The sequence below is a fragment of the Marmota monax genome, unplaced genomic scaffold, assembly GCF_021218885.2.
Source record: "Marmota monax isolate L192 unplaced genomic scaffold, Marmota_monax_Labrador192_F-V1.1 WCK01_AAM20220418_F8-fsc00005, whole genome shotgun sequence".
NCBI classification, from domain to species: domain Eukaryota; kingdom Metazoa; phylum Chordata; class Mammalia; order Rodentia; family Sciuridae; genus Marmota; species Marmota monax.
Window position 1 is genome coordinate 8,071,489 of NW_026692254.1, and position 23,727 is coordinate 8,095,215.

The 23,727-nt window shown below is 38.0% G+C and overlaps 1 long non-coding RNA gene across 1 annotated transcript; it reads left to right on the forward strand.

Annotated features, from left to right (window-relative positions):
* The first annotated feature begins 683 nt into the window (after positions 1-683).
* On the forward strand, positions 684-3,080 carry LOC124086682 (uncharacterized). The gene is made up of 2 exons (XR_006849873.1): positions 684-900; positions 1,097-3,080. It is a non-coding gene; the product is annotated as an uncharacterized LOC124086682 (long non-coding RNA).
* Positions 3,081-23,727: the final 20,647 nt, after the last annotated feature.

Genomic DNA, 23,727 nt, shown 5'->3' on the forward strand with positions numbered 1-23,727 from the left:
TCCCAGGAACAAAGACAAGGAGAGAAAGAAAGGAAAATAGCAACAGAGAAGAAAATCTGTACATGGCAAGCTCAGGAAGGAAATTAAATGAAGGGAGACAGTTATCAACAGGAGGATAAATCTAAAATCAGGCCAGAGGACTTTGTGGTAGACTTTACAATGGGTTCTCCTTCCTCCTTTAATTCAATATAATAGAAAGCTTTGATTTACCAAGACCTCTCTGTGGCAAACATGGTGCTGAACATTTCATTCATTCACTCAATCACTCGTGTGTCCACTCATTCATTCATTATCCCAGGGGCTGGGTATACAATGGTGAAGAAGGCCAAGCCCCTGGCAAATGAAGAAGACAGAAAATAGAAAAGTAATCACATAACTATATAACATTACAGAGTGATACATGGTATAGAGAAAATAAAACCTTATAAGGGGTTGGAAAGGGGGGTTCAAAGGTTTTCTTAGGTCAACAGGTCAGAGGAGACATGTCTAGGGAGGCAGCACTAGCACTGAGATCTAAAAGCAGGAGTCATCGTTGAATGACCCAGGCAGGATGTTCCAGACAAAAGTTCAAAGCCCTGTGATAGACTTGCATTGGCCAATTTGAAGTCCAGGTAGAGGGTCAGCAGGCTGACTTGTACATGGAGTTCTGCCCATAAAAATTCAGTAAGCAGGAGCAGGTCAGAGATACCAAAATGGGAAAACTTAATCTGAAGCCAAGGTACTATTTTGATTTAGACTAAAAGACAACCTTTTTTTTTATTTTTTAGCTAAGTTCCCGATACTTCTAATACTCTTCTCATTTTTCCCATGGGTTTGCCAGATAAGTATATGCACCTCAAGAATAATCAACTGAAGACTGATGGAAGTTGGTGGATGAATACCCCATTTCCTTCTCCTCAGGTGGGACAACTCTGAAGCATGGCATGGCACCTTCCCCCAACAGCCCTACCAAGCCCAAGCCCAGGGAACTCATGGTGGTTACTTAACAATAATAAACCCTTCATTGGCAGCCTTCCCTTCTCTTCCCTGACCCCATGCTGGTACTTCCCAAGGTCACTTCCCAAATAACCTTTTTTTCCTTGTGTTCTTATTTCAGTTTTTAGCGATATTAACCCTGAGGCACTGCCTAATGCACTAACTGACCTTCATTCTTCAGAATTCAACTTAGAAGTTGCCTCTTCATGGAATCTGTCTGATTTCCTCTCTCGGACATGCAAGGTTCGATCAGGAATCTTTTCCACAGGCTCTCTGACACGTAGAAGGTGGCCAATGTTTGTTCATTAATGGATGACGTGTCTCTAGGTGAAAAGCACATGCGAGAAGTATGGCATGAGGCCTCACATATATTCAGTTCCCCAACGGTTTCCTGCAGATGCGTTGCTCCAGCTCCAGTCTGATCTCTGGTCAAGGTCCTCCCCCTTCTGGAGGATATATTGATTAGTGCTCTCTGGGGACAGTTCTATTGATAATCTGGCTCTTCTCAGAAACACACAGCATAAACAACCTTTCAGATTTATCCCAGCCTCCCTTGCTCAATGTTAGCTGTTTCTCCTGGAAATATCGGTTTGGGGAGGAGATGTTTATTACCCCTATGTCATTTCTCAAGCCACGTTGGACACATGAAGCCAAGCAAACAATGGACTGTAACTGCTAAAATATGAGGATCAAGTCTTCTACTTCAGCATCTGGCCTTGTCCAGGAAGCTATTTCTTTTCCTGCAGAGACTTGTGGCAACAAAGTGGACTCCCCAAGTTACAGCATCCAAGCAAACAAGCACTAAGTCACATCTCTACATTTCAAACAAAAGTACCTAAAATAGACTTTTAGTGTTCTGAACTTGAAGTTACTGTACTTGCAAATGACATCGGATTAATTTCTTGGCCTGCATCCAAAGTAAATGGACTTGTGTTCATTGAGTTTTAAGGTAAATGTGTCTTCTGTATATCTGCAATAGTCGAGTGGTAGCAAATAGCTGATAAGCCATTGAGGGATTCATTAGTCATTTTCAGAAGGCTTTTCAACCAGGAGGTCCATCTACTGAGCAGCTGCAAGCACGTTCCCTGGAAACTGAAGCTAAATGAACAGGAGATTTGTTTTCTAGAAACCAACCCAAACAAGAAAAACTATTCTACAAAGAAAAGTGAGGTATCACCTCTGGGGTCTTTGGATAAAAAAAGATGCCCTGATAGCCATATGGCTCAAGTCCACTGGAAAAAATACTGAGAGGGCTCTACTAAATGTCAAATGTGGCTGACACTCTAGGTGGGGAAAAGAATTAGAAAGTCATTTGCCAAGATCTCTCAGTGAGTAGTGACTCTGTACTGAGTTTCCCACATAAATGAAGCAGAAGGGAACCAAGCCAATAGGACCCTGAGTTTCGTGAGGTTGGCTTGTCTTCTATGGCACACACATGAAATGAGACACAAGTGTACAGAAGTGGGACAGATAACCAGCTAATAACGTTCTTTTCCTTTGGCTTCGTGATGTTGCATAAGACAAATCTCAATAGGGAGACTAGTAGCTGAGCTCAAAACCCTGGTGGACACACACATCTATGCATAGTCACAAAGGTTGGGAAACAATAAACCAAAGACAGGAAGGGAAGGAAATGTAACAGAGGGGTATGAGAATATAGTCGGATTCTCCATTATGTGAAGTTAGGTCCAGGCAAAGGCTAGAGACTATAGCAAATGACAGTCCTGAGCAGGTGCTCAGAGAACAGCTGTCTCACACACAAAGCTCATCATATTAAAGCCACTCTGTTTACTGTATAATTATATTTACCTTTAATGTCTACTGGGCATTATTCTTATGTTCCATTGTAGCCCAACCAAACATTTCATTTTGCATGATGAGAAGCCGATTCTTTACTCTCTCCCTACTAAGCATCAATACATTCTTTCAAAAGTACAGATAAATCATGTAAAGGGGGACTATCACTGGATTGAGTTCTGACAGAGTTTGCACTGACATTATATAAACTATCAGGTAAATGAAGTGACAAGGCTAACGAAGATTGGGCTCTTTCCTGTCTGACTCCATGTCTCATTTTAATCAATAAAGCTCTTAGCAAAATTCAAGTTTGGTGTTGCCTTTGTCTGCCTCTAACAGAGACAGAAGAAGAGAGAAGATAAAGCTATGGCAGAGGTCCTTCATGTTACAAAGAACCAGAATGAGTGACCCCCTTCCCTTAAAAATATTTAGTGAATTTGTAGGCAAAGGAGATGCTAATCTGGGAGGATTCTGGAAATAAAGGTTGGGAACCTGTGAAGAGCTGTACTATTACCTGTTGAGGCCTGTTTTAGGTATTCTGGAACAGAAAAGATGACTTGTCTTTTTTTTTTTAATAATCACAATGAAATACCTCTCTTGTTTAATTTTAAAATTTCTGGTTTTTAAATATTTTATATTAACATGTATTAATTGTACATATTAATAGAATTCAGTGTGATATTTCTATACATGCATTTAGTGAGCACTGATCAGGTATTATCAGCATAAAAATATGAAAAGTCTTCTGTAAGTCCCAGTGCAGTTAACCTTTAAGAAACTACCACTTGTATATTTCGGTGTGACATCAACAAATAATATTCACAACAATAGGGAAAGGGTATGTTAAAACCCCTTCTTTTTCATACAACAATCTATATAAAGTCATCTTTTCTTCATTTACTTCAACCAAAATAAAATAACAACAGATTTAATGCAAAAACAGGTATGAGAATCCAGTTATCAATAATAAAGAGATCTGCAAAAATGTAAAAAATATAAAATAAGCCTGTCTTCTCCCTAATTGTGTTTGATTTAGGAAAATTTAGTTATTTACTTAAAAATATATTGTTTACATTAATATTTAGTGGGTTTATTATTGTTATTTCAACATGAATTAGTAAATTTTCATATTTTCTCAATTTCAAGTTCTAATATGTTAAATATCAAACCGAATATCAAAAGATATGGCCCACATAAATAAAAGCTCTCTAGGGTCTTAATTTTTAAGACTCTAAAGAAACCCTGAATCCCGAGTTTGAGATCCTCAGATATCCAAATTCTTATTCAACTTACCTTTATGGTGGGACTTTAGGTCTACCAAGATCTGTTTGTCACCTCTAATCATAATAATAAATATGAAGATCTGAAGAACATCTTTGGGGAGTCCTAGGAAGAATTTCTACCAGTCTATCAGTCAAGCTCTAAGCTTAGTCCCTTGACTGGAATCAGCCAAGATGGCACAGTGGAGCAAAAGCTTAGTATTATAACTATTTATAAACTATTTAAAGTATTATAAACTATTTCCTGAACAGTCCCTTCTACTTTTAAAAAAGTGTCCTCTAAGATTAGGTGACTGTATCAGAGACGTTCAGGCACATAACATACCCCAAGGACATCCTTCATGTATAGTCAGTCTCCTTCTACATGATTTCTCTAATACCCACATGCAGATGACAAAACAAGCCAAAGAGTCCCCAGACTTGTTCTGCAAAAACTAATCCATGGCAGGATATGCAGCTCAGATTCTATCTGCATCTGTTGGGATTCCCTGGGGTTGGGGAGTTGGAGGATGTGCTGGCAGGCTGTCATGCCCTCTACCTTGGCCAGGCACAGCAGGGAGGAGCACCTCATTTCTTGGCTCATTTATGAAGTTTAGAGCACAATGTAGTATATGCCCCATTCCCACTGATTCTCAAATTTTTGTAGGATCAGAGCTTACAATTCATCTTTCATTCCCATACCAGTTACTATTGCTTCCTGGAGTAAAAGAAATTTTCCTAAGTACAGCTCCTATATCTAATGTAGACAAAAAGCTGAAAGATTCCCAACTGTAGAAGCTGCATTTAAAGTTGGAGATTCCAAAGGTGTTACTAGTCATAACCTGAATGCTCAGCATTGTCAATAATGGCTGTTGACTTTGGTCAGCTTTGCCAAGACAGATGTTCTGCTCCTCAAATATGCTCATGTCAAGAAGCTGCCTCCCTTAGACAATCTTATGGTTGTGGTTAATCTTCAGAACTCCCTGGAAAATAGCTAAAAATGACTGTGTCTAGTAAAAGATGACTTCACCCAACTTCTTTCATGATTTTCTACAGAATATCCTGAAGTCTCTTTTGCATTAGATAACAGCATCATTAGAACACTTTGCTGTTTTAATTATGAATCAAAGCCAAAGTATTCACTACTTATCTACCTGATATTTTATATTTTAGGTTTGCATTTTGAAGCATTTAAATTATATGCTAAACTGTAGAGAAGATTCTCTGGGTTTAAAAGAGAAAACCAAATTTATAAAAAGCCATCCTCACTGGATGCAGTAGCACACACCTGTAATCTCGGCTACTCTGAAGGTTGAGGCAGAAGGATCACAGTTCAAGGTCAGCCTGGGCAACATAGCAAGACCATGCCTCAATACAAAAAATAAAAAGATGTAGCTTGGTAGCAGAGCACCCCTGAGTTCAATCCCAGTACCACATATAAAAAGCCATCTTTAACTTCATGAAAAGACAGGAGACTAGATATGTGTTCAGTTCTCTCTTACTTAGGGTCACCACAATGTACCATCCATCAGATCTTTCTCTTTATTTTTCTATTTAGTCATCCATTTATTTATTTTTTAAACAAAATTCAAAGTATCCTCTAAGCAGTTGAGTTGAAGAGTTTAAAAGAAATATTTCAAAATGCAAATCATGGAGACTATGACAAAAAAATCACATCATGAATAAAGTTGGCATCATATGAAGTGGTTGTTTTTTTTTTAATCTAATAAAGCCACCATTTTAAAAAAAGATAAAGAGATTCAGCAACTTGCGCAAAGGAACACTCAGTTTTCCAAGGAATAAAATAAAATAAAATAAGGAGATTGCAAGATGTTGCCTATTCTGCTGACACCAAAATAGATATTTGATAAATATTAATTTCTTTTATTTTACACTTAATTCAGATGCTGGTCATTTTTCACTAAATTTTTCTTCTTTTTTCTTTGGTCCATGGTTGTCACATAGAATTAAATATTGATGATTAAATAGACCCACTGACTGGGTCACAGAGATAAAAGATGCTGAATGCCCTGACTGCAAGTGAGCAGTTGACAGATGAATCCCAGTTCCTGGGGATTGTGCTTAAAAAAGATACACCTGCCTACAGGTGGTTAAGCAGAGATCCATTTCTATAGAAGAGACTGCCATAAATCAGAAAGAGATAAAAGCATTTAAAACCAACAAAGCAGGCAACATTTTTTTGAGTAATTGAGCCTCGTTTTAGAAAACAAGAAATGTCTGTGTTAGTCCTTGTCTTTCAAACATTATTCTCTGTTTGGTTAAGCTATACAAACACCAGGGCTCTGATGTAAGCAAGACTTTTCCTTTTTGTATGTTGTACATAAATGTCTTTAATCTTTTGAGTTAGGAATTTATTGGTTGAGTTTTCCTGAGTAAATTCAGCAAAGCTCTGAAATGTTTTTTTCTCCCAAAAGACATGAAGCAGGGAGGAGGCAGGGAAGGGTCAACGAAGCTCAAACCAGCAAACCAAACTGAAGAAGAAAGAAAAAAGGAGGGGGGGGGAGAGAGAGAGAGAGAGAGAGAGAGAGAGAGAGAGAGAGAGAGGGAGGGAGGGAGGGAGGGAGGGAGGGAGGGGGAGAGGGAGAGGGAGAGGAAGAGGAAGAAGAAGAAGAAGAGGAGGAGGAGGAGGAGGAGGAGGAGGAGGAAAGAGAAGAGAGGAGAAGAGAATTTTCTGGAAAAAGAGAGTAGGAGAGAAATCTAGTTGACTTTTAACCAGCTTGACCCTGGACTCAGGTGAATGTGCCTTGGTTCAGGTAGGGACAAAGCAACTTCAGTTGAGCTTACCAGTTGCAAATCAGTTTCCTCTTGGTACTCAACAACCAGCAAAACAAATCAACAACACAGTGGTGTAATGTCATGGTTGTGCTCAGGCCACTTACTCTGGTTCTTTCTACCAGTTCTCTGGTCAAGGCCACATCACAGTCTGTTGTTTCCCATGGTTGGCCCATGACTTGGGATTCACTCAAGTCTCCTCTTTCATGAGCTGGTGAAGACAGGAAGGAAGTGCTTCATGAGTTGGTTGGGGCCAAAGAGCAGATGTCAGAAGCAGCAGAGACTGCTTCTGGTTTCATTTTGATGCCCTCTTACACTTGTTCTGCTCCCAGCCTCTATCCCTGTACCTGTCTTTTCCAGTTCCAAGAAAAAAAAAATTATACAGAGTATCTGCAGAAGACAGTTGACCCTGTGATAGTTCTGCTTGATAATTTTAACCAAAAGAGTAAAAATTTAATGCTGACAATAGATGGAAAGATCTTACTTCACATGACTTTTGGAATTTTCAATTTTTCTAGGAATTTTCCAAGGATAACTATCTGTGAGATATAAGTCAAAGGACTCTAGTTGGCTGTAGTAGTTTGCTAGAGCTGCAGTAACAAATACAACAAACTAGAAAGCATATACAAGAGAATTAACTATCTGACAGTTTGGGAGGCTGAAGTCCATGATTTAGGTGTTGACTGGGTTGATTCCTTCTGAGGCCACAAGGAAAAAACTCTTCTATGCTTTTCCCTAACTTGTGGTCGTCTGCTGACAATGCCTGGTGTCCCATGGCTTCATGTTCATTGGCATGCTCCCTGTGTGTTACCTTAGCTTAATCAGGTAGATTTCCATTGATTGCGTTTCCATATGATGTCACATTCTGCATTACAGGGGGTTAGCAAATCAATCCTTAAATTGGGTTGGGAGAGACACACAATTCATCCAATAACATTGAGTATGTTGGTGTGTTTCTGTTGCATGTAGCAGCCTAAGTTTTCTTACCAGACAGCCCATCAGGAAAAATAACTTGGCTATACAATGAATGTGTAAGATTGGACACAAACTGTGAGTGTTGAGAGGGACGTAGGGTGATCAACTGTCCTGTTTGCCTTAAACTGATAAGATCCCTGGCATATAGAACTTAGGACTGAAACAGTGCAAGTCCTACACAAACCTCATGAGTTGATACTTTAGCAGGGGATCCTCTGATAACAAAAACATTTGCAAATCATCAATTCACATCATATTCACAATTGTGTTGTCAAACTCACACCTTTGATTAGAGAAAGATTCAGACACTTAAGTAATAGAGGCAACTTAAAGGTCTTGTGGAAGAGCTGGAAAGGGTAGGGATGGGTGTCCCTGACAGAGTACAGCAAGTTATGAGCTCATGCCTGGGTAAGATCGTGGTTCATCACCATCACATGCTTCTGCAAGAAATCAGAAAACAAAAATATTTGTTATAAGGAAGCTTAAGAAAAAAAATGACAGGAAGGGAAAGGGAGATACTGAGGAATGAAACTAACCAAATTATGCTATGCCCAGGTATGAATATATCACAATGAATCCCACTTTTATGTACAATTATAATGTACCAATTAAAAATAAATAAATAGGGCTGGGGTTGTGGCTCAGTGGTAGAGTACTTGCCTGGCACACATGAGGCACTGAGTTCGAACCTCAGCATTACATAAAAAAATGAAATAAAGATATTGTGTCCACCTAAGACTAAAAAATAAATATTTTTTAAAATAATAAAATAAATAAATAAATAAATAGATAAATAAATAAAAGACCAGTAGACAGGAAGGAATGGAAAAGGAAAACACTGGGGAATGAAGTGGTACAAATCACGTTATGTGTGTGTATGAATGTGTCATAACAAACCCCACTATGATGTAAAATCATAATTCACTAATAAAAATATAATAAAAAAGAAAGAATGGCAAGGAGGTTCTTTCAAGAATTACAATTTGGAAAAAATATACTTAGAGTTATATAAAGGTTTATAGAGTGATATAGAAAAGTAGAAAATATGGAGGGAAGTACATACAGGCTTGGATTAAATATCAAGTTCTGTGTCAAGTTAGAAAATCATATGAGATTCAAAAGGAAAGAACTATTAAAACTTTTACCAGCTATATAAAATGTGTCATAGAAACAAATCATATTTGAAAAAAAAAATCTTGAATTATACAGAGAGACAAAAAAAAAAAGCTGAATAAAGATATCTCCAAATCCAGAAAGGCTCCAAGGAGAAGATCATGTAAAAGTTTATAAACATTAAATAGACTGAATAAGAAAGTGAACAAATGAACAAATATATTCACAAGCTTCTTTAGAATGATGGAGTTTAATTTACCTAGACCATGAGCAGCTTTACTTCTGAAATTAGAAAACTTGAGTCTAAACCTTTCATCATGAGCAAAAGAAACTCAGACCCAGCAGAATTGTCCAAATTCCTGAGTAGTATGTGTCTCAGAATTGTCCATCTGAGACTCAGGAGTGAGGAGGGTTTATCCACTGGCTCTCATCCCCCATTGGGCGAGAGCTTTCCCAGTCACAGGTAAGTGACTGTTACATCCTTGCATTCCAGACCATGCCTTCAGGGTGTCTGAAAGTGTCCTAGTTTGGATTTCTCCAAAGCCGAGCCTGAGAAAAGGATTTGGGTACCTAGGATTCTTCAAGAAATGTTTCCAGGGAGGCAGAGTGGAGGAATAAAAAAAAATGAGACAAAAGAGGAAGAAAAGCAAATGGGTGCCTGTTGATCTGTTTAGTGCTATGGGCCCGGGAATCCATCTCCCTGGGAGCCCTAGGAGGAGCCCTGTGCATCATGCCTCAGATCTGTCCTCCAGGGGGCAGAAGGCTTGGACACTTCCCACAGATTCCCATCCTCTGTTGTTGGACAACTGCCCCAAGACAGTCAATTCCCCCAAGACTTTGGGGCTTTACTGCCAACAGTAGAGTGAACACTTTACCTTCAGAAAAAGCCCTAAGGCAAAACAACAGCAAAAACAAAATCTTAGGGAAATGAGCCTGGTAGCTGCAATGTCCTCCTCCACGCTTGCTGTTCTCCCATCCCTTCAGCCCTGGTTCAGGTTTCAAGATCTCTTGAGGGAATGCAACTGTGACTGCTTTCTGGCTTCTTAAGCACCCCACACTCATTTCTCCACCTGTGTCCAAGTAGACACCTCAACTGGTCTATATTCAGAAATTTGGCAGCAATCCCTCCCACAGGCAAAGGCCTGTCAAATGAAGCCCCTCACCTTCTGATGCCACCCTTTCCATTTGATTCTCCAATTGCATTCTCCAGCACCTCCCACACTAAGTCCCAGTGTTCACCCTGTGCATGAACACAAGCTCAGCCAGTGCTGTGACCCCCCAACCTGGATCACCACTCTCCACCACCTAATTTCTTGAGTAACTTTGTCTGTTTCCAGATACTGTCTCTCCCATTAAGCCTTCTACTATCCTTACCCATCCTACCCAAAAAATCCACACATGCACCACCCACTTCACACATACTACACCCACCATACATATCACCCCCCCACATACCCTCACACACACCATACACAGCAGATACACACAACACACAGACTGCACCAGCTCCCCTCTGTGTTATTGATTCTTCCCTTCCGTGTGCACTAGTGTTTTAGTTACATCTTTATTGTAGGTCACCAAGTTTAACCTTGTGTTACAGTTATACATATTTCTTCCCAACTTTTTCTTATGTGACCTTTAATGCAGGTATTGTATCTGATTAGTTTTTTTTTTTTTAGTACTTTTTTTTTAATTTTTTATTGTTGGCTGTTCAAAACATTACATAGTTCTTGATATATCATATTTCACAATTTGATTCAAGTGGGTTATGAGCTCCCATTTTTACCCCATATACAGATTGCAGAATCACATCAGTTACACATCCACTGATTTACATATTGCCATACTAGTGTCTGTTGTATTCTGCTGCCTTTCTGATTAGTTTTTGTTCCCCACAAGCAAATCAATGTCACATGCATAGCCCCCTCAGTGAACTCCAGGTGAATTAAACTGGATGCAATAGAATTAATTTCACAGGCAGAAGAAACAGAATGAATAATGGCATAGCACTGGGAACCCCAGGGGCCTTTTAGGGGAAATGCGCTGTGCATTTTCTTAACTAACTCCATGATGGCAAAGACTCATTATTTTACAGATTGTGCCTGACTACAACTTACATCCAAACTTCAGAACCATGATAGCAGGAAGCAAAGGTCCCCTCTGATGATAGCATTAAAAGAAAAACACCCACAGAAGAAGTTCAGCCAAACTGAGAGAGGCTAAGGCCAACGATGTTGAAGGCCGCACGACCTGGCAGAGGGCTGAATTTCTACGGGAAGGTCATGAAGAGTCACTACATATCTGAGCTGATGTGCAATGTGATTAAAGCTGCACTTTAATAATGGTCCATTAGGTGTATTTAGAGGGGAAAATCTTCACATTTTGCAAATAAGGCAGGTATGCATTGTCTGCCTCATCGGAAATTCCACACACAGCTGATGTACTCACAAATTCACAATTCAGAATTAATTGGTTTTTAGGCCATGCATTTAGGTCAGATCTCCCAGACACTCCATTTCATGTGGTGAAAAGAAATTAAGTCAATTTTCCCCCTGCCAGACCCTCGGCTCTCATCTCGCAGGCCTGGCGAGCCATCCCTCTGCATGCGCGGGAGGAAGACAACCTTTAAAGGCATTCTCATTATTTCTCAGAGAGATGTCATTAAGTACTGTAAACATGTCCTGAATGAGTCCATGTCACAAAGACGGCAAAGTGTTTATAGAATAAAAGCCTATAAGAGCCAAAGTGAGATAAAATGGGGGAGGGAGCAAAGAAAGAGGGAGAGATTTTTTTTTTAAAAAGGAAGAGGAAATGTCTTCTTGACCAATGAGTTCAGTTAAAGGTGTGGACCCTGAGTAAATTTGCCCAGATGAACTTGATCACAGAGGAAAACAGGAATAGGATCTACCTGGGTTCAGGGGCCCACTGCCCTACTGCCAGACCCCTGAAAGACATCACTAATTGACCACATCCATCTCTCCCTCTGAATTCACACCTGGCAGACATTTCCAATTGATTACCTATATGCTCCTCTGAATTCACACCTGGCCTCAGAATTCTTGGCAAGGAAGTAGTCAAATCAGTCATGCTAAGCTGTAGTTGAAACTTACTAATGTTTCTGTTTGAGAGGAACCTGGGACTGTTTCCTTTTCAAGCCTATGATATTGAGTTATAACAAAGAGAATTATTGCCCAAGATGAGAGGAACACACTATCTTATTTGAACATTTTTTTTTTGTTGTTATTTTACTCTGCATTGTTTACAATCAAGTTAAGAAGACAAGCTGCTTGGAGGTCTGCACTGATTTTAATCCCTCAAAGTTGAACAACGTGTGAGCACACAGTCCGGAATGCATGGTGCGTGGGTTGTAGAGGATCAGTATGTTCATTTCCCAGGAAGAAAAATAGCATCATGACTCTTCTTTAGAACTCAACAACCAAAAACTCTATACCTGCTTCATTCAGGCAGCAGAAAGACTTGAAAGTCTACATCCCCCTGGGGCAGGCCTTGGTCAGTGATTGACAGTGTGGGAGTATAAGAACACAGCCATCTTGCTTTGGGGTGGACAAGTACCTTGTGTTCTAAAGTTCAACAGGGTCAGGCTGGCACTACCTAAACAATTCTGAATCACATTCTCTCTAGGCTTCCTCCCTTTCTGCTCTGCTTTTCCCATGTCCTTACCTACTTGTCCTGGGAATACTTTCTTAACATAGATTATCACATACACATGACTGCTTATCTTGGGCACAATAAGAGCTGTAGATCATAAGCTCTAATAAGGCAGAGTGCAAGCCTCACCTGTGTTTTGTCAGTCTCAAGAGGCCAGACCTGCGCCTAAGACTCCACATGCCCTTTTCTTTTGGGGTGTGCTTGGCCACATCTATAACTTGAAGAAACAAATTGTGGAACACTGAGCGGCTCTGATGAGTTCTACAAATATCCTTCATTATGCATGTTGTTTGTCCTACAAGCAAATAGCTACATGGAGACTTTGGGCCTGGAATCCTAAAAATATAATGCCGATAAATCAGCTGAAATGAAACGATGAAAGGCTATTCAAAACTAGCAGGAGAAAGTATGAAAAGAAACTGCAATCTTGAGCAGAAATAACTGGAAAAAGTTTTGTGTGCCTAAAAAAATTTGTTGAAGAAACTGAGAAATCACAGGTAAAAATAACAAAATAAGTCAAGCACACTGTGCACATCCATTATCCACACTAACTCAGGAGGCTGAGGTAAAAGGATTATAAATTCCAGGCAAGGCTGGGCAATTTAGTGAAACCCTGTCTTAAAATGAAATAAAAATGGCTGGGGTTGTAACTCAGTGGTAATGCTACATACCCAGGACCACAAATGGACAATAAATAATTAATTAATCATGCCACTGCTCCAGAATAACTGCTTATAACATTTTGGTATATCTGTATACTTAGACTTGATATCCTCCATATGTAAATTTGTTGACCTAAAAAAATTACAATTGACTTTTTACAATCAGCTTTCATTTCATCATCAATGCAAACCACAGTTAGAATTTTCTATGCTTTTTCTATTGCTATAAACTTACAAAGTAGTTTTACTTATTGTATTTCACAGGTAAAATAATTTCTTCTGTTTTTATATAAATAGAAATCTTGAACTCAGATGAGTATCAATTCCTTCAAAGCAATGCATTTTTTTTCTGTTGCGAAAGTTGGTTTAGCTTTTAGCAGATTCTGAATAGGGCTGTATTAGCCTTCTATTTCTGCTATAACAAGTTATCACAAAATTAGTGACTTAAAATGCAAATTTATTTTCCTATATTTCTGCAAGTCAAAAGGCCAATGGTGATTTCCTTGGGCTAGCATCAAGATATGGATAGAATTGCTTTACCTTCTGGAGGCTCCGGGGAAGATCCATTTCCTTGCTTATTCCAGCTTCTAGAAGCTTACAATATTGCTTCTTATATTCCTATGTTACATCCCTCTTTTTCATCTTCAAACAGTGAGGAGGGCAAGCTTTCATCCTTCCTCTCTTCTCTGTCTTCTGAAGCTGCATCTTCCTCTAAATTCTCCTTGGGTTTTCTTCAAGGACCCTTGTGGTTACATTGGGCCCACTCAGATAATTCAGAACTATTTCCCTATTTAAAGCTTAGTTTATTTTCAACCTTAATTCCATTTGCAACCTTAACCCCTTGTCATGTAATCTAACATAGTCAGGTTTAGGGTATGGCCATATTTGGGGGGTGAGCATTATTTTGCCCACCTCAGGGTCTAACAACAAAAAGAAAGCATGTCATAAAATGTCACATGCATTCATTAATCAATTTATCAAGAATTTGTTGAGCATCTACTAAATGCTACTGTGCTGAGATGGTAAGATGCAGTTACAACCAGGAAATGTGATAACCATCTTGATTTGCCCAGAATGGAAGAGTTTCCCAGGATGCAAGACTTTCAATGCTAAAGCTGGGTTGATACCAATATTTCAATGCTAAAGTCTCAGGCAAAGGAACATTGATCACCCTAGGTGCAGTCTCTGTCATTCAGAAATTTACACACAATCAAGACTTCTAAAGAAACTTGGAGTTGCACTATGAGCAGCTTTACAGAAAAAAGAATAGAGTTGAGGTATATATGAATGAAAAAAAATACATCTTCACTGTGAGCAGTCCTTTGGATAATATTGATTGCACTCTAAATGTATGTCATATGCTGGCTAATGCTACACATATTATCTTGTTTAAACCTCAAGACAACTCCATGAAAAGAGAAGAGTTCCTGCCTGCAGTTTTCAGATGAGGACACAGAGAAAGAGAAATCATTTGACTAACACCAGAAGACTAATGTCTATATCCTGTTTCACAGAAACAGACCCAGACACAAAGAACAAGCAGAACAAGCAATTTAGTAAGGATGTGCTCCCAGGGGAAATCATAAGAGAATCAAGAAGAAGGATAAGAAAGGTGAAGAAAATTGCAAGGGTAAGATTTTCGGAAAAGATAACTTGAGGGTAGCTTCATTCTGATCTGGCAGGGGAACTAAGATGTAAGTTATCCTCAGAGTTTCTCCCAACGTGAAGTGGGGTTCATATCCCACAACCCTTTGTTGGCTGGTTTGCACAACTCCAAGGCAGTTCTTTCTACTATATAGGAAAATAATCAGGTATAGATTATTAAAAGCAAAAGCGCATAGAAGTGAGGGGAGGTTGAAACAGCAGGTAAAAATAGCCCATATGGTCTGTATGGGGCACCAGGAATAAACATTAGAACCCAAACTTGGTAAATCCCACAGCACAGCAGTGTGGCTAAATCTCTCTTCCATTTTGTCACATTCTTAGAAATTGTCTAAGAATACTTCTTTTGCAAGAGTTTCTTTCCACCAGGACTGGTATGACACCAATATTAAAACTCAAAGTGTGCTGCCATTCAAAATTCTCAGGGTCAATGTAGCATCCCAGTGTGACTCTCCCCAGGTAATTTACTCTTGTTTCCTCTGACACTTGGCTTGCTAAGAATGGAGAGCTAATTAGCAGAACACTGATAAGATTATGATTAATACTATCTGAATCTTGGTGATTTTTTCAAATGACTTTTACACATCATCACCTATCTTAAAATTTCCATCCACACACGGGTTTTAATTATGTCCAGAATTTTGTGCAAATGGGAGACTAGGAGGCAATACTCTTTCTTTTCAGGATTATTGTAGGGATGATAACTCCTAATTTGAAATATCACAGGACCTTCATCTTTACTGAAAAATGTGATGTTTTAGTGTGACCTTGTAGCTTTACTATCTCTGAGAATGGATCCTTTATGGGCTCCAGATGGAAAGTATAAAATTAATAACCCCTTGTAGACTAACACCCATATGTTTTTCATGTACTACAGAGATGTACTTTGCTCACAGTGTCCTTTATTTAAATGAAATTAACATATAAATGATGATAAATTGCTGCTTCTGAATTTTGTGCTAGACATGGCCAAAAAAAGGTATTTAATGTTGGCATTAAAAAGTCTGAAAAAGAAATGGGTCTGCAAAATGGCAAATAAAAATCACCAGTCCCTCTTGTAATTTTGTGTTTGGAATAACATTCTCATACCCCATATAAACCAATGCAAAAATCAATGCCCAAAATAGTAAAATATTTGTTTGTATTACTTAGGACTATGTTTGACCACAAGTGACACATGATGGTTGATTTAAACAAGAAAGAAGGTTATTTCTCTTTCACATAAATTCAGGTTATGTTCCATCAACTCCATATATCATTTTTGGGAAGGGTTAGGTCCATGGTCTTTAATGGAAGGATTCACAAAGCATCATTCAGCCTCTCTTTAAATCTCTTTGGCCAAATCCTTGTTACATGGCCATTCCAGCCCCAAGGGATGCTGGGAAATGTAGTCTTTTACATGAATAACCAAGGTCCTGCTAAAAAAACAAGAATATATTACTACGGAGGACAAGGTGCAAATGGATCTCCAGAAACAAAACCAGACTCTCTTATAAGCACCTATGGTGATTTATAAAGACATTAATATGCTAATTTTAATAAAAATTAATTATATTTCTTCTTTATTTAAATTAAAAGCATTCTTTATCCCTCAACCTGCTTTATTCAAAGGAAAGATTTAAATCTGATCTCAATTATAATTTAAATGAAGCCATATGAACTATGGAAAGTCAATCTATAGCACCATTAGATAGTTTTAGCAGGTTCAGATTCTATAATGGATTATTTAATTTGCCTCTAAAGCAGAGAGTCACCTTGCCCCAAACCATGCCTTCTCTTTTCTGGAGTTCCGTTTCTGAGTACTTATCCATGTGACTACACAAAGATCTGTCTTCTTGACTCTACCAGGGACAGTGATGAAAGATCATACCACCCTCAGAAGTGGAAGGCAGCCTTCCTGCTCCGTATGTCTCTGCCCAACTGTGCCTTTTCCACCTCCTCTACCCTCCAAAACCATTGTTTCCTAGAATACTTCCTAACACATCTTCTGCATGCTGATCTCCATCTCAGAAACAACTTCTCAGGGAAGGAACAGCCAGTAAGCAGCTCAAATTCTTACTGAATTATTCTCTAATCACATATCTTGATCTCTTCCAACTATTTTTTATAACATGACACTCAGGCCCATTGAGACAGTCACTAGGTATCTCTGCTTCCAGTGGAGGCTGGGTCTGTTCAGTAATCCTCTGTCATCCTAGGAGTCCTTCCTGTTACTCCAGGACCCTGCTCTGTGTGAGCAGATGCCCTCTGGGTGTTTATAATCTTTGTAGGAGGATGTGCTATAGCTGGAGGAATGGTAATTGACTATCTGTACTATCATATCCAAGAAATTTGAAACTGGGTAAATGGGTAAATCAGCTTTCCCATCTTAAATAGGGGGACAGCAAATCCTCCTTCATTCAAAGGGCTTTTGAATTAAATAAATTAATATGGTTTAAATTGTCAGCTTCTTCAGCCCTTTTCTTCCAACTTCTTGCAAGCCTTAAAACAATCTGTGTTTTTGCGAGCCCTTCAGAGGAGTTCTGTACAGTTTGATAGTCACTGCTTCGTCCAAAAGATATAGACAGGAGAGGTTTCTTTTTCACACTTAATTCTAAACATTCCTGCTCCCCACACACACATTCTCTCTTTTCCTCTTTGTTCCTTTCTCCTATGCAAGTGTCTTATTGGGGCTTACCTTACAAAGTCTTACAGTTTTGGTTCTATGCCTTCAGGACACACACACACACACACACACACACACACATAAGAATTTTTCAAGTAAACAAATACTAAATACTAAGGTTGGCAAATCTTTTCCTACCTGTCCTCAACACTCCAGCAAAAAGAAAAAAAGGTTAAACTTTTCTGGCACATGACCTAGAAAAGACTCCAGCTGCTCACACTAGATCTGACTACACAGCAGGCAATAAAGGGCTCGCTAACCTGCCTTTATTTGCTTTCTGCTCAAGATAAACATTTATCACTGGGTGTATTGATTAACACCATATCGCTTCCCTCCTTACACTTTCACAAAGGGAGCAGGGTCCCCTTGGGAACCTAAACCTTTGTGGGGCTCAAGAGACCCCAAGTGCTATAGTGCCTATGAGGCAGCTGTAAGCTACAAAAAGGTGTGGGGACCCCCATGCCTAGGAAAGGCCAATCACCATTCTCCAGTCTGGATAGAATAATGAGGGATTTCTTATTCTCAGGTAGCCAATCAGAGAGAAAACTGCAGAGTGAGATGTGAAAGCCACAGCAGGTTGCAAAAGGCTTTAGAAATTTGACATTGGCACCTATTGCTTTGCCACTCTACCCCCAGCAGCTACTAATCTGTTCTCCATTTCTATAATCATGTTATACGAAATTGTTATATAAATAGAATCACACAACACGAAATCTTTGGAAATTTGAGTTTTTTCCCTTCAGCAAAATTCTCTGGAATTTATTCATATTATCATATGTATAAATATGGTGTCACACCAATAAATGTGCCACATTTTACTTAATTCACTCCTTGAAAGACATTCATATTGCTTCAGTTTCAGGCTATTATGAATACAACTATCATAAACATTAGCACACAGATATTTGTCTCCATATAAATCTTCATTCTCTGGGATAAATGTCCAGGAATACAATTGCTGAGGCATATGGTAGTAACATGTTAACTTTTAGAGAAACTGCCAAGCTGTTTTCCAGATTTACCATATCATTTTAACTCCCCACCATAAATCTAAGAGTGATGCAGTTTCTCTGCACCCTTGTCAGTATTAAATATTGTCATTCTTTCTCATGGTGCTTTCCCCAAATGCCTAATGATTGCCCTCATCCCTAACAATCTTTCCATTTTCATATGCAATATGAATACCCTCTCTCAAGAAATGTCTTCTCCAGCCCATTTTCTGATAGGATTGCTTGAGGTTTTTTCCTACTGCTGAGTTTTGAGAGTTCTTTGTATATTCTATGTACTAGTTCTCTTTGAATAGATTGTTTATGTCAATTTTCTCCCAAACACAGCCTGTCTTTTCATCCTCTTAACAGGGGCTATCATGAAGCAAAGTTTTAATTCTGATAAAGTCTAATTTATAAGTTTTTCCTTTTATGGGATCATGCTTTTAATACCCAGTAGAAGAAGCCTTTGCCACATCCTAAATCCATGAGATTTTATCTTATGTTTTCTTCTAAAAGTTTTATAGTTTTACATTTTACATTTAAGCCCATAATCCATCTTGAGTTAATTTTTGTCTAAGGTTTGAGACTTAGGTCAAGGTTCATATTTTGCCTATAGGATGTCCAATTATTTCAGCACCATTTGTTTAAAAGGCTATCTTTCCTCCAAGAATAACCTTTGCAACTGTAGCAAAAATTGGGGGACCATTTTTTGTGTGGATGTATTTCCAGGTTTTCTGTTCTGTTACCTTGATTTGTGTATCTATTCATTTGATAATTTCATGGGATATTGACTAACTGTAGTTACATAGTCCTGAAATCTGATTAACTGATTCCTCCCAGTTTTATGATTATTGAAAAAAATATTTAATCTATTTTAGTCCCTTTGCCTTTTCCATATAAATTTTAAATATTATTTATATTTATAAAAATCTTGATAGATTTCTATCAGTCTTTGATAGAAAGTGGATGTGCATTTGGAGAGAATTGACATCTTTACAATGTTGAGTTTTCTAATATATAAACACAGTATGTATTCTCTATTTATTTAGCTCTTTTGGTTTTTTTTTTTCTTTAGCATTATGTATTTATCAGCTTATGAAATCCTGTACATGTTTTGATAAATGTATATCTAGGTATCTCACTCTCTCTTTTTTAAGCAATTGTAAATGTTATTATATTTTAATTTTGGTACTCCTATGTTCTTTGCTAATAGGAAGAAATATAATTTGTGTATTTGTTTATTACATATTCTGTATTGATGAACTCACTAAGAAATTTCCTTGGGATTTTTCCACAGAGGTAATTATATAATCTGCAAATGGGACAGTTTTATTTCTTCCTTTCTGATATGTATGCCTTTTATTCTATTTTTTTTCTTATTTCACTGGCTAAAAGTTCCAGCACTATATTGGATATGATCAGTGAAAGTGGACATCCTCATCTTGTTCTCAATCTTGAGAAAAGTGTTCCATCTTTCATGATTATGTATATTGTTAGGTGTAAATTTCTGTCTTTATCCAGTTGAGGTGGTTTTCCTCTATTCCTATTTTTCTGAGGGTTTTTATCATGAATTTTGTCAAGTGTTTCTACTGTATAGGCTAATATCATCATGTGATATTTCTTTATTCTGCTAATACAGTGAATTGATTGATTTTCAATATTAAATGAGCCTTGCATCTCAGAAATAAATCCCCTTTGTCTATGGTATGTAATTTTTTATTTATTATTGAATTTTATTTGCTGATATTTTGTTAGGGCTTTTCCTTTTGCTTGTATTCATGAGGGATATTGGTCTTTAAGTTTCTTTTTGAAATCTCTTTGCCTTTGGTATCAGGATAATACTAGCTTCATAAAATAAATTGGTAAGTATTTCATCTATATGCTAAGAGGTTGTATAGAATTGATGTTAACTCTTCTTTACACATTTGGTTAGGTAATCTCTGGTGACACCATCAAGAACTGGAAATGTCTTTGGAGGAAAGTTATTAAATTAAAATCTCCCTTCATGGTTATAGGGTTCTTCAAATTATCCATTTCATACTGTATTTATTATGATTATTTGTGTTTTTCAATAAATTTTTTTATTTTATTTTTACAAGTTTATGTGTAGAGTTTTGTAGCATTTCCTTTTTATCTCTTGTTGTCTGCTGGGTCTTGAGTAATATAGAATATTATTCCTGATGTTAGTAATTTATCTTCTCTTTTTCTTTGTTTGTGTGGTTAGAGGATTGCCAGTATTTTTATATGTTTTTTTTAATTGTAAGTGGACACAACACCTTTATTTTATTTTATTTTTGGGGTGCTGAAGATCAAATTCAGTGCCTCACTCATGCTAGGCAAGTGCTCTACCACTGAGCTACAACCCTAGCCCAGGTTGTCAGTTTTATTGATCTTTTTATAGAATCAATTCTTTGTTTCATTGGATGTCCCTATTGCTTTCTAGGCTTATTTTTATTGTTTTATTCTCTTGGTATTTATTAGTTTCTTCTTCTATTTGCTTTAGACTTTGTGTGTGTGTGTGTGTGTGTGTGTTGCCAAGGACTGAATCCAGGGCCTTGTGCATAAGAGGCAAGCACTCTACCAACTGAATATATCCCCAGCCCTTATTTGTTCTTCTTTTTTTCTAGGTTCTTGAGGTAAAAGCTTATATCATTGATCTGAGAATTTTCTTCTTTTCTTTTTTTTTAACTTCTTTTCTAATATATCCATTTTAGTATTATAAATTTCCCTCTTGGCACTGCTTTAGCTATATACCACAAAAGCTGACATGATGTATCTTCACTTTTACTTAGTTCACCTTTTTTTTTTACTTGGGATTTTCTCTTTGAGATATGAATTATTTAGGAGTATACTATTTAGTTTTCTTACTTCCCCGCCCCTGGCGGTTCTAGGGATTGAACCCAGGGCCTTGTATATGTGAGGCAAGCACTCTACAAACTGAGCTATATCCCCAGCTCCTTAGTATTTAGTTTTCAAATATTTTGTGGCATCCCTGTTATTTTTCTTTTTGTACTTTATTTTTTTTATTTCATTGTGTTCAAAGAATATACTTTATATGATATATATATATATATATATATATATATATATATGTATATGGAAAAATTGGTTTTATGGCCTAGGATATGGCCAAAAATGTTACATGTTCTGCATGTTCTGTAAGCACCTGACAACAATGAATTCCCTTTGGTAAATGGATGGGTATTCTACAGATTGAGATCTTATTGGTTGATGAAATTTCTCCTTTTTCTTTCTTCCTTTATTTCTTTTTTTGGGTATTGGGGATTTAATTCAGGGGCACTTTACCACTGAGCCATATCCTCAGAACTTTTTATTTTTTATTTTGAGACAGGGTGTCACTAAGTTGCTGAGGGCTGCACTTAGTTGCTGAGGCTGACCTGGTACTTGCTATCCTCCTGCCTCCACCTCTATTGTCATTGGGATTACAGGGATTTGCCACAGTGCCCAGAGGCATTCCTCATTTCTTTTTTTTTTTTTTTTCTCTTTTCCTGATCAGTCTACCTAAAGATTTGTCAATATGTTGATCTTGATCTTTTCATATATGCTAAATAACATGAAGGGAGCGTGGGCAATTCATAAGGAAGAATTTTTCAGTCTAGTTCTATGAGAACATCCCTATGTGCCAGTTTCACAATCATGTGTCTCATAATTGTTTATTCCTGATTTAAGATAAATGAATAAATAAATAGAAAGTTACTGTGATTCTTTTACTCTCAGTAACTCAGGGAAGAGTTAACACCTCTCTGAAGTACCTTCAAGGGAAAACAATTATCTGTCAGTGCCCTCCCCACTAAAAAGCTCTATTAATCATCTATTAGAATTGGTTAATGACATACAAATCTGCACTAGGTGCATAGACCCAGGGGTAACCAAGTGTCCCTACAGGTGAGACCTGTAACCATGCTATCTTTATCTCACAAAAAAACAGAAGTTTAGGAACTATGCGGAAATATGCACAATAACAGTGCAGAATAAACACCAGTACAACCCCCAAATAAACAGTAGCAATGAGTGACATTAGCCTCATCAGGACATTTGAGCTCGAGACTGCCAAAGTCATTCTGTAGTCAGTATCCATTGGAAGAGGAAAGCAGTATATGAACAGATCCTCACTAAACTCTGAACCACATTTCAGCAGAAAGACCTCATGTGGTTTTTTTTGGTGGTTTTTTTTTTTTTTTTTTTTTTTTTGGTCTTCTCTTTGAGCAGAGAATCCAGCAGAATGCTATATTTAAATATCAAACACTGGTAATCATTTCAGCAGTACTGTTAGTTTGGATAAAATGTCTTTCTGATTGTAGCTAATTGCTTGAATATTTGCAAACTGATATACTCTTTGTAGACATTGATGCTCTCCTCTTTTTATAACTTTATTTCATTTTCTGTTCATTTCTGGTGTTGACTCAAAGGGCCTTTATCACCTTGAGCTGATAAATCTATGCTTTATGGCTGCTGGTGTGATTGTGAGCAGTCGAAGCAGCATGCAATAATACACACATATAAATATTTGAACAGGAAAAAGAAAGTCTGTCTGATGTAGGCCAAGGAAGAAATGCACTTAAACAAATAATACCACTAGAGGGACCTTGACTCTGAACCATGAGTAGGCAAGGTCAGACTCAGAAGGGCACCTTACAGTTACATTGCCTGGTTTTATGGATTGGCACAAGTGCTGTGGCCAATTTAAAAGACCAGGTCATTTCAGACCCCACAACCTAGAGTCCGATTGGGGGGTCCACTCGGGCGGGCTTATGACGTCATTGTTGTGTCTTGTGTATTTGGTCAGGATCACTAAAGTAATTTCCTTTGAGAAGAATAAATTTGCTTCCGCAGGGAGTTAAAGACCTGAGAGGTTTTAATTAGTTTAGCCAGCCTTTGCATTTGGTCACAAAACATTACTGAGAGGTTCAAAGAACATGATGCTGTGACTCCCTTTCCCATTTTTGACATGAGACTCCCCCCACCGTTTTTTTTAGCACCTCCTGTGAATAGTTGAAAATGAGGGTAAAATGACATTCGACTTAGAAAGTAAGAGCACCAGGAAGCAAAACTGGAGGCAAACAGAGCAGCTAATTTCACCAGGCATAGCTGGTGCTGTCCGTGGTTGTCCCTGACAGCATGAGCGACTCGGAACCACCTGTGTTTGC